Genomic DNA, 11,412 nt, shown 5'->3' with positions numbered 1-11,412 from the left:
CTATATCTTCATATAAGATATAGAACATCTTCATGCACAATTTGTGCATTATATGTCAGGATGGTGTAAAAAAAAAAAAAAATTAAGTGTTTTACTGAGGCAAACCCTGACATTCTTCTTTGTGTCACAGACCTAATGTGTCCATCCTGCCAGAACAATAGCAAGACCACCATTAATTCAAGTGAAAATATGTCAGCGTGTATATAGGCTATGAGAGTCAATTTTGCAGATGGCTATAATAAATATTTCCTAGTTTTGCTGCACATTCATATTGAAAACAATTTCTAAGAAGGTGGGATATTCCTCCGAGATGTTAGAGTAGAGAAGTTGAACTCCTGCCAGCTTTAAATCTATAACTGAAGTGCTGCCAGATTGGATTTGCTAAGTAACTTGCACCACTAAATTTGTCTAAAGTGGTGATTGTACAGTGAAAATGAGATGTTAAATAAAAACAATCAATTTCTGCTTCAAGGCTTTTATTTACTTTGACAAAAACCCTGGAATCTGTGAAAGATTCTCCATATGGTTTCAGTTTATTAACTAAACAGAGTCTTGATTGTGTTTTTTAATCTTCACACACTGGACAATTTGACAAGACAAACTACTGTAGATTTCCAGTAATAAAACAGTAGTTTCAGGCAAAATCCACACAGTTCTGTGGGAATTTTCCTGCTAGCGTGTAAAGGGACACCAAAACCCTGTTGGTGTCTTGGGATCCTGTGTCCTTTCGGTAGCCTACATTGAGGCAAGGAGGTGTCAGCGTCCTGCAGTCAGAGGGCCATGGGAACAGTTAGAAAGGACAAAGTGTGCTTTGAGACACTGATTGGTATCTCCAACAACATTTACAAGAGTTTATTCACAAAGGTGTAGTTCACTGACGGAGAAAGCAAAGAGTAAAACACAGATGAACTCACATTAAATCCACAAACACTGGACACTAGTCCACTATGATGTCATCACTCGTTGACTTTTTGACTTTGTACAGAAGTGATATAATGGTTCAATTACAAACTATTTATTTTTCAGAGAAACATCTCTATCTCTTCTCCTCACATCACTGAGAAAGTTATCATCACTCAATCCGTAACACTTTGAAATGCATAGACGGTGGATTGCAGGTGAGGATGTGTGGGTGCATGAGTGTGTTGTGCTGGCTTAGAAAGATCCAACGAGAGCCTGCAGGGAGTTTTGTCAGATCGAGGTGCTTCAACATGTAAACTTGGGGTCCCTGGAGGTGTGAGATATTAGGTTTGGGAAAGGTTTCCTTTGGTCTCCTGAAGCCACTATATCCTGGAGAAAATTGGCTTTCTGGACAAAACACTGTGCAGAGAGAGATAGGAGGCATTAAGCACGAGGGAAACATCCTGAGAGGGAGGCAGAGAAATAGAGACAAATAAACAGTCACTTCTGTATGTTTACACTGCAGAAAGTGTCCATCTTAACAACTTATTTGCTCTGGTGTTGGGTATTAAAATCTTATTTTTCATGAAATGAGTAGGACACTGCCAGCAGGGTGAGATAACTCCACTTTATTCCAAAGCAAATCAACTCATTTTCAAGAATGTTCTTGGGTCAAGTGATATTAATCTGAAAATAACCTTAATTCAAGATCTTCAAAATCCTTGAAGCAACTTAAACTACAGTTCCATTATCACACTCCATCGACTCACTCATTTAAACAAAATGAATTTAAGAGGACCACTATGAGGCTAAACGACTGGTTAGGATGAATATTTTATGCAGTGTAAACATCTTGTGATGCCCGCCTTGTGATGTTTTGCTACTGAAAAAGAGAGGGGTGTTATGCATAATGATATTGGAGAAATATGAAGGGCAATCAGTTGCTTTTAAGGAGTCTGCTCCAACCTCCGGCTACATAATCCAGTCTTCACATGCAGACACACTCTCAGTCAACATTTCACACATACTGTACAAGAGCAGCCAACTGACTGTGTGGGTCGAGTGTAATATGACAATATTATTTGTCTAATTACAGAACATCACACCAAAAATGAGATTTCAGTACAACAGCTGTTTTATATTACAGGGGTAGAGGGGAAGGATAATAATGGGCTGTGAGCTGCAGCACTGCAGAGGCGATAAGGACTTTTTGTGTTTTTATATGGGGTGAGTTTTATGGAACAGATGGACCTCTCTTGTCCTGAAGGAGTGAGAGGTCTGTTAGTTTTCATTCCACCCTCTAATACTTTAATTAGGGAGGATTAAGTGGGCAGTAAGTGACCCGAGCAGGTGATCAAACACTGAACAGGGTAATAATAGTCACACACGTCAGACAGAGGCACTAAATGTGCAGGATTTTCACTGGAGTTTCAGATAATATTGTGAAGTCACATTTACATGCATATGTGCATATGATATATTCTAAATGACTAAACATATTATATTCCTCTACAACACAATCTTCTCAATTAAATTAAATAATTTGAAAACTCCCAGTAGAATACATGCGGTGAAGTGAAACACACTGAAGACCCTCACTTTGGGAAAACTAGACTTTATGTTTCAAGAGGATCAAAGTGCATCACAAGAAGTGCATCTTAATGCATTTCTGTACAAGCTCGGTTTGACGATCCAGATAATTTTTCAAAACACATCCTCTGAAACACTACTGCAGATCTATATTATACATTATTCACTGTAGGAGGAATTACAACACTTCATTTGTCCTGCAAACAGCCATCACTCACTCTAAGGAACTGTGTCAAAATGACCACTGAGTCCACAGAAACTGTCATTCTGTATTTTATTTCTTAAGACTTACATACAGTAACCCAACTGTAAAGTCAAATATCCTTGACAGACAACTGAGTATAAACTGACACAGAAATGCTATTTTTAACAAAGTCCACATTCACAACAGGTGTTGGAACGGGTGTGTATAATACACAGAGTGGGAATTTTAATCTTAAAAATGTGAACATCTACCAGCCACTGACAGACAAAGTTCACATTCACCACACACTCAATAGCAAATCATTATTTTGTGTCTGAAATCTACCAGACACTCTCATATTTTAGCAGCATTTGTCTGGTGGCTGGTGCTGACGTCCTCCCCTGATAATACAAAAAAAACTAAAGCTGTCATAACACTGTACAGAAGAGACTAATGCTTCATACAACAAATCAATGTCAAGTAGGATCCACAGCAGAAATTCTCAGGTTTGGCCACATCATTCGAGTTGTTTTATATCTATTCACAAATATCATTTCACTAGTTGCTATACCCTCTCCTACATGTCCTTGCAGTGCTGTCCTCATAGACAGCATGTTGTCTCTGTCCTCCCTCTGTCACTCTGTCTGTGTGCACCTCTTCCTCTGACCAAACTACCACACACAATATAATTTCACACTTTCTCCCTGTATGGGTAGGTTATTGTTCCTCAATAATTCCTGCCTGGTCCATGTCTTACTAGGTACAGGTGGCACAGGTGTAAAAATATGTAAACCTGTTTGAAAAAATGGTACAACATAAGTTGCACATGGAGACTACATTTGAAATCATGTGATCACTTGCACTACAATTTAGGAATGAACATGTTAAGGAACATACAGACTGGATGCAGTCTTGACTTGATATTGTCAAGTCAACGGATTCGGTCCATTTTCTATGGAGAGCAGGAGATCTCATGTGGTGCATCATGGATATACTGCAGTGAGCTAACAGACCATTCACAGTATCAATATTTGCATAAAGGAGTCCATCCTGCATGATGCACCAGGCTCCCTAAACTCGTATCCAACAATTTCTGCAGCTTTATAAAACTGAAAATTTGAAAAGTACACAGACCTCGTGCACTGATTGGCCAGCTGTATGGTGGTGAAACAGTGAACAAGGTTGAACTTCTGTTCTCTTGCCCTCCTCTTTTTATTCTTTACAGAAATACTGCTGTCACTTTTCATGTGAGCAACCAGGTGCAATACTAGAAATTAGAGTGTTAATGATTACTCATTGATTGATTAATCACTGCTAAGAATTTAACCCATTAAAACTGTATTAATTGATAATGTGGTAATGTATGTTTTATGTACCATTTCTCCAATTTCTCTAGGGATCACAGGATTTTCTCATTGTTTGGTTTAGTTTACCTTTTTAGTCTAGAAATGGCAGTAATTACACCCCATCTCACAGTGTTTTGTTTTTGATGGAGCCATTTGTTGACTAAGGACAGGTGAACAATTGCAGGCATTTTGAGCGAGAGGTTTATTGTTATACTATTCTGTTAGTTTAAATTGTTTGTGCTCCATGAATTAAAGTTTCACATAATTAATGTGCACCTCAAAGTGTTTAAATAAAACTTGGTAATGGTAATGGTAAATAGACATATATTTTGTAGCTTGTTGATTACTGATAATTAAGCCATTATTGATTGTTAATGTTTTCAACTACGAAACATTGCAACCCTACTAGGACAGCCTTTCAGGAGAAACAGTTTGAAATACAGGGATAACAGGACACATTTTCAATGATTTTTGTATCTTGACACTTTCTGATGGCTGGTTTTTCACCCCATCTCCAAGTGTGGCCATTTGGAACAGCTATAAAAACTTTTATGGCTCTTACATATTGATGAACTCTTCTGAGAGGAAAACAGTTGAGCAGCTGGGAACTCGAGGAGAACTTGAGCATCCAGCTATCCATCATTATCGTCTCTTACATACCATGAAAAAAACTCTCAGGCTTTCATTCATGAGCCTTCAACGACTGAAGGCTTCACACTGAACCCATAATGTCAGCAGGTTGTCAGATCAACAAAGGCTGTGATGACTCTTCTGGTTCTATATACACATAAGCTAATTCTAGTTTACAGAGATCACTGCAGTGGTTAGAACAAATCTTGATTGAAATAAACCATGTTTTATGGTCAGAGAGGAAAAAAAAAGTCAAGTCCTGAAAGGAAACTGGTTGGATTACATGGCCTTTTGAATAAGTAACAATCTCCATGTGTCTCTATGTGCTCTCAGCAGAGACTGGGAGGAAATAAGATCCAGCAGTGACTTTCCACCACAGGAATGTTGGGGTTCCCGAAGTGAAGAATTAAGAACTGGTGGCAAGAAGACAGAGATGAGAGAGAGGGGGAAAAGAGCAAGAGGCTATGGTTATCCGTTTCTCGCTTCTTTCCTGTCAGCGGGGATATACAGCCTTTAAACCAAGCCCTCATTTTAGCCCCGGTTCCCTGATCTTGGCTTTCTTTGAGTCAGTCTATCTTTAAATCCCTCCATGTATTCCTGGAGATCCAGCAGCTCGACCGAGGCTGTTACAGATGGAGGGAAAGGACGCAGGGAAAAAATGAACAAAAGGAGGGGAAGATTCTTCTGATTAGCAGGTGGAAAATGTATCTAAATGTATAACTAGCTGAGGAGTGAGACATCTTCCTTCTCATCTTTATCAAGAGTTAAGAAAATTTAACTTATAAAAAAGTTTATGAGCTGAAACACAAACAAGCATTTAATTTATTTTGGAAACAAGAACTCAGTGGCATTAGAGGATATGGGTGAATTGCACGGGGTTGTTTTTTGAAGGCGTGTAATGTTACCAAAAACGTCACTGGAGCGTCATAAAAAGAGCTGACAGCATCACGCTTGTATGGCAGCTAAAAGGGCTGCCAACACCGTGTCCTCCAGGGCCCGGCCGGTGCTTGTACCAAACATGAATGCTGAGGAAATCAGTCAGGAAATTGCAAATCTGATTACCACAGCGTATCATGTGTTAAAAAATACAGTTCCACTAGTTACTTTGTTGTTATTTGATGACAGTTAATAAACAAAAGGATTTATACTGGGGCAAGTAAAAAGTGTCTCTGGCAGGTGTGTTTCTCACTGAAGTGGAAACAAAAACATTAACACTGAACCCTGGTCAGTTTCATCTGAGCCCCTTGGTAGTTAGAGTGTAGCATCCAATTAGTTTTGAGGTACTTGAGACTGGTATTGATCATGGGACCTGTCTCAGTCTCGACCACATTTTTATTTAGTCTTATCTCAGTCTCAGACAAACAGGACACTCATTTCAAGACTGGTCAAGATCACAAATGCAGAGATATAGAGCTGCAACAATTAATTGATTATTAAATTAATTAATTAATTAATTTGATTAATTGGTTTGAGTAATTTTTTGAAAAGAAAATCCAAATTCTCTGGTTTCAGCTTCTTAAATGTCAGCATTTTCTGGTTTCTTTACTCCTGTCTGGCAGCAAACTGATTATCTTTGGGTTGTGGACAAAACAAGACATTTGAGGACATCATCTTAGGCTTTGGGAAACAATGATCAAACCGATCAACATTTTTCACAATTTTCTGTCATTTTATAGACCAAACAATTAATCAATAAAATAATCAACAGATTAATTAACAATGAAAATAATTGTTAGTTGCAGTCCTACAGGGACTAAGGACCCTAACTTGCATGTGCATTGTCAAATAAATATTTGTTAACATCATTACTGTGACTGGATGTAAAACTTTCAAACTGCTTCAAATCCAAGCAATAACTCATTTCCTACTTGAAACTTTTAGTTCAGTTACCAGCTGTCATCCCTCCACACCTCTCTTTACACACACACTCCAAGACAGTGAATGCTGGAGACAGGATAAGGAGCTGTGGCTGTGAGAGGATGTCAACCCAATCGTGTGTAAAAACTTTTTGTCTACCTAAACCACAAAGAATTCATGTGCAAAATGGAACCCAAAAGAAAACACACAGCAGTATGCACATTCTGCAATAAGATAAGATAAGACAAACTTTAGTGATCTCTCACCGGGGAAATTCACATGTCACAGCAGCTCAAGCAGTACAGATAGAAAGGAGAGACTGAATAGGATGCTTATAAAAAATAAAGATAAAGTTAAAAAAAATAGAAAAATATATATATGTATATACCAAAATTTGAAAAAATATAAAATATAAAGTGCTAAATTTGACAAGACTGTATGCATAAGACTATTTACAATATATACACCTTCCACTTGTACATCTATGGAGAAAAAAATATGGATATGTGGGCATATACAAGGGTATATACTAAGCAAAGATTATTAAGATGGCTGACTTTTATCAGCACTTAAAAACAAGCATGAAGAAAATTAAGCTAAGTGTGAGTGACACTAGCCAAGCTAGCTAGCTGCTTGTCTTTAAAAGTGATGAGACAGGCCAAATAAAACTATGTAGCTAATCTAGAGTTACACTGAAGTTCACTTTGTTTAGAGAGCAAAAGAAAAGAAAGCACTTGGTCCTGACTTGATCTCACCCTGCCTTGATCTTGGTCTGGACTTGATCTCAACCCCCCACCCTCAAACTCTTGGGTCTTATCTTGTCCTTGGTACACTCTGGTCTTGGTTTAGATAGTCTTGACTACAACACTGGTTCCAATATCTCTGCTCTGTACCGATTCTTTTCTTTCCCAGGAATGACTTTGAGAGAGTTTGAGAAGTCACATTGCATTCTAGTCCAGACAAAACTTAACTGCAGAGCTCGTCACAGTCTGAATTTATATACAACAACTCAGTGCTGTCTCTTTTGAGTATCACATAGTTATAAATCTCAGAAAATCCAAGATCTCAGACTTCCTTTCCAGAAATATTTCATAAGTTGAATGTAAATGATGACCATGTGATATAGAAGAAATTCATCACAGGCTACATAGGACTTCCAAGAGATATTTAGTAAGAAATATTTCCTGCTGAGCTTATTTAGCAAACATCCCATTTCTCATTAGGATCCAGATGCACAGCTGTTAGAGCTTTTTCAAAATCAATTTGTTTGTGTCTCTTTCCTTCCAGCTCTGGCAAAATAAATGTACGTGCTGTCAGTGTGAAATGCCTCTTCCACATTGCACTGGGGTCATGTTTAATGAAACAAACAACACCCCGCCTACCGGCGATGTGCTGCCGTGTTCTCGCACTGCAGTTGTCCTCAGATGACTTCTGCCAGGCTGGGGGTGAGTAAGCAGAGAACGAGAGGAGAGAGATGCCTCAGACTGCCTAGGGAACAGCACAGCATCAGCTCACAAATCAATGGATATTGTGAACCAGGGAGAAAGGAGGCCCGCTGTGATACACTGAACCAAACTGCAGTCGCTCTCTCTCACCTGTGGAACAGACTCATGTAAGGGGAGACTACGTGGGGCGTTTTTGCTTTAGCTGGGGAAGATTTCAGGCAATCTGGCTTCAATTACAGCCATAACTAACATCATGAAAGAGGGGAAAGAAGGCAGGGGAGATGGTAAGAGGAGAAAGGTCAGAGGTGGTTTACTTCTCCTACTGTTTTCTGTTTGGTTGTATCCAGCCAAAATGTACATTCAAAATATACATATTGGCTAGTCAGTATTTACAATGTATTTATGATAAACTTAGCTTGCCTATATTTAAGAAGAAATCAATACTGAAGGACACCATGTTATCTTGGGAATTGTAGTCTTCTATTGCCAAGATAAAAATAAAACTCCGGGGGTAACATAGATTTTTGTTATGATTCTTTTTCACTCATCATATTCATTTAGCGATGCAATGGTCCTTTAATGATATCAAAAATATAAGCCATCAGCTGCTTCACTCAATAAATACTGTTATCTTTCACATCAGTGGACCCGATTATTCAAATATGGCTTAACTAATTCAGGCTAATATGCTGTTATCAGGCTAAAATAATCCTGATAATTTTAATCCAGCTAATTTAGTACTTTGAATGTAGTTTGAGGATTCATTTGTTAATCCTGAATGAACTAATCTCAAAATGTAGAGTTTGGAAGATTTAGGGGGATTTATGGGCAGAATATGGAAAGAATAGAATATAATATTCATTATTATGCTTTCATTCATGTTTCTCCTACCTAAGAATGAGCTGTTTTTATGTGCAGAAGGCACGGGGCCTCTTCCATGGAGATCCCCATGTTGAACTGCCATGTTTCTACTGTAGTCCACAACACTCATGGAAAACTGTAGTTTCTTTTACACACTTAGAAGAGGACAGTGTGGGCGAACGGTATTTAGTTGGTTGCAATATACAACCTCACCACTAGATGCCACTAAATCATGCAAATTGGTGCTTTAAATAACAGTCATTTAAAAGAAAAGGCAAAATGAATAGAGGCAACAGATTCATGCATCAAAATTTAAATTGTGTGTTCCTGCATTGTTTCTAGTATCATGTTCTACATACTGCTCCAAAATGTTTCCACTGTTTCCACACATCATCACTGTTAAACAACTATTTATTACCACTGACTGTGGTCAGACTATGAATAAATATTGGTGCATGATTGCTTTGGTTCTCCTGAATGGAGATGCAAGAGACTTTTCAATGATCATAAGCCATGAAATTTAAAACTTACCAGAATTTCATCTTAGCAAAACAGCAGTTACTTGCATAAACACTTTTCAGCAAATTGACTTCTGCAGTTAATCGTGTAGGATGTTTTTGCATAAACTCACATTTTAATGTTAAATTAGATGCCATATGTTCCAGCTCCGCTGGTCTTTTAACAGTCAGACTCTTTAATATGAGTTTGTGACTTTTTGCTCGCAGTGTCTTGCAGTACATTTGGATTGGTTCTTTTTAGTGTGCAGACTTCAATGTTGTTGTTTATTATATATAAGTAGGTAACTCTTTATTATGAAAATGTAATAGAGATATTTCTCAGTAATCTGCATGTTATATTCTTTCATTATAAATCTAAAAAACTGAGACATTTGTATCAGAGTTAAATCATGTATGGAGTTCACCCTACAATGATCCACATCAAATCTGACGTCTAAGCTGAATAACTCTATGCATGAAGAATGGAGCCCAGTGCTACTTTCCTTTTGACACTCAATGTGATGATGGCTGTGGGTTTTGGTTGTCTGTTTTGTGGGTCGTCTTTTATCAGAGGCCGCATGAGAGGAGGAAACGCAGAGCCCCAAAGTGGAGGATGTCTGTTGTGTGCATCTGCAGTATACGTAGATGAAGAACACATCAGCAAGAGGAGAGGGGTGAGGTGGGGGGAGATGAGGGTAATGGAGGAAGGAAGCGTGACAGGTGGTGCAACACTGCCCCCATGTGAGAGTTTCCAGATAGTTGCAGTGGATATTGTAGCTCTGCCTCTCTTATTCTCTCCTGGCAGCCCTGTGTCTGTCCATCAGCGAAGAGCCATTACATGCATCTTCCTTGTTCGACACCTGCTACAGGGAGCAGTGCCCTTTTATGAGTAAGGCTTTATGTGGCTTTCAGCCTAGATCACCTTGTCAGGCTTAAGTCCCCATCGCTCCAACCTTTGACATATTCCCTTCTTGTTTACGGTGAGGAACCCTCTGCCAGTGGATTTCACATCAGTCAGCGAAATAAAAGCAATAGAGGTGCCAAGAGTCTGTCAGGTCGAGAGTCAAGGAGGACAGAAAACCATCATGGTTTACTGTAGAACTGGTCTGCTGACAGTTTTTCTACCTTAAGAGTTACCTGTGGAGAAGAGTAGATGGATGTCTTTTTTTGGATGGTAGAAACGAGCAGAAAAGACTGTGAGGATCCTTAATGTTATTCAGATTCTGCTGACCTTTCTTGTGGCATGTTTGCTGGCTTTTTTGAAAAGGGCAACCATGAAAAATAGGAGCAAGCCTTTCCATACAGGCAGAACGGAGAGAGGGGAAAGGCTTTGAAATGCTGACAGTGTTTGTAATACATGTAGAGCTGATTACAACATGGATACTGACTGCTCAGTGACACAACATGGGAAGAAAGTCAATACGGAGACAGGCAAACAAAATCTCAAAGTGACATAATACTTTGGTGATCAGTATAAAGGAAATTTACATAAAATGCTATAAATATCAATATTTGTATTAATGACAAACTTTAGTTCTCAAATATTTTAACAGTTGGACAATCCAAAAAAATCAATCAGGTCTGTTCAGGTGACATTAGACAGATTAATGATGGCAAGGTTGTGGAAACAGACTGTGACCCAGATTGAGCAAGCCCATATTTTTAGGAGGGCAGAAACATTTTGTCTGTTTAACACCTAAAGGACTATGGCCATCTAAGGCAGCAGAGGGGGTAGACTCAGCAGGAAGACTCCAGGTATTAACTGGTCAAGAAGCAGTATCAGACATGATCCAACATAATTCCCCTTTGAGGACAGCAAAGATCCCTCCATACCAGTCCAAGATTTTAATCTTCTGTTTCCATGAGCCACTGCTAAAAAAAAATAGGCTTCTACGAAAGAATTCACAAAGGCAATTACAGAAAAAATGTGTATTATTGATGTTACTATATAAAAAAGTGTCTGTCTTGAAACTTCACTTAAAAGAATATATGCTCCTCAATAGACAAAGAAAATTCTGCAAGTGTAGGGTTTATGAAAGGGTTTTTAAATCCAAGGATAAAATCCCCTGATAGGAATATACACTGTAGAGTTCAGTTGGTAG

The 11,412-nt window shown here is 38.6% G+C and overlaps 1 long non-coding RNA gene across 1 annotated transcript in view; it reads right to left on the bottom strand.

Annotated features, from left to right (window-relative positions):
• Nucleotides 1-468: 468 nt before the first annotated feature.
• LOC146318559 (uncharacterized) overlaps nucleotides 469-11,412 on the bottom strand; it is a 35,862-nt gene continuing 24,918 nt past the window's right edge. Inside the window, exon 3 of the long non-coding RNA XR_014771590.1 lies at nucleotides 469-1,320. This is a non-coding gene — a long non-coding RNA (uncharacterized LOC146318559). The remainder of the gene's footprint in view (nucleotides 1,321-11,412) is intronic.

The sequence above is a fragment of the Lutjanus erythropterus genome, chromosome 11, assembly GCF_056507025.1.
Source record: "Lutjanus erythropterus isolate fLutEry1 chromosome 11, fLutEry1.hap2, whole genome shotgun sequence".
Classification (NCBI taxonomy): domain Eukaryota; kingdom Metazoa; phylum Chordata; class Actinopteri; order Lutjaniformes; family Lutjanidae; genus Lutjanus; species Lutjanus erythropterus.
Note: the sequence above shows the minus strand (reverse complement) of the source record. Positions and strands in the feature narration are given on the sequence as shown.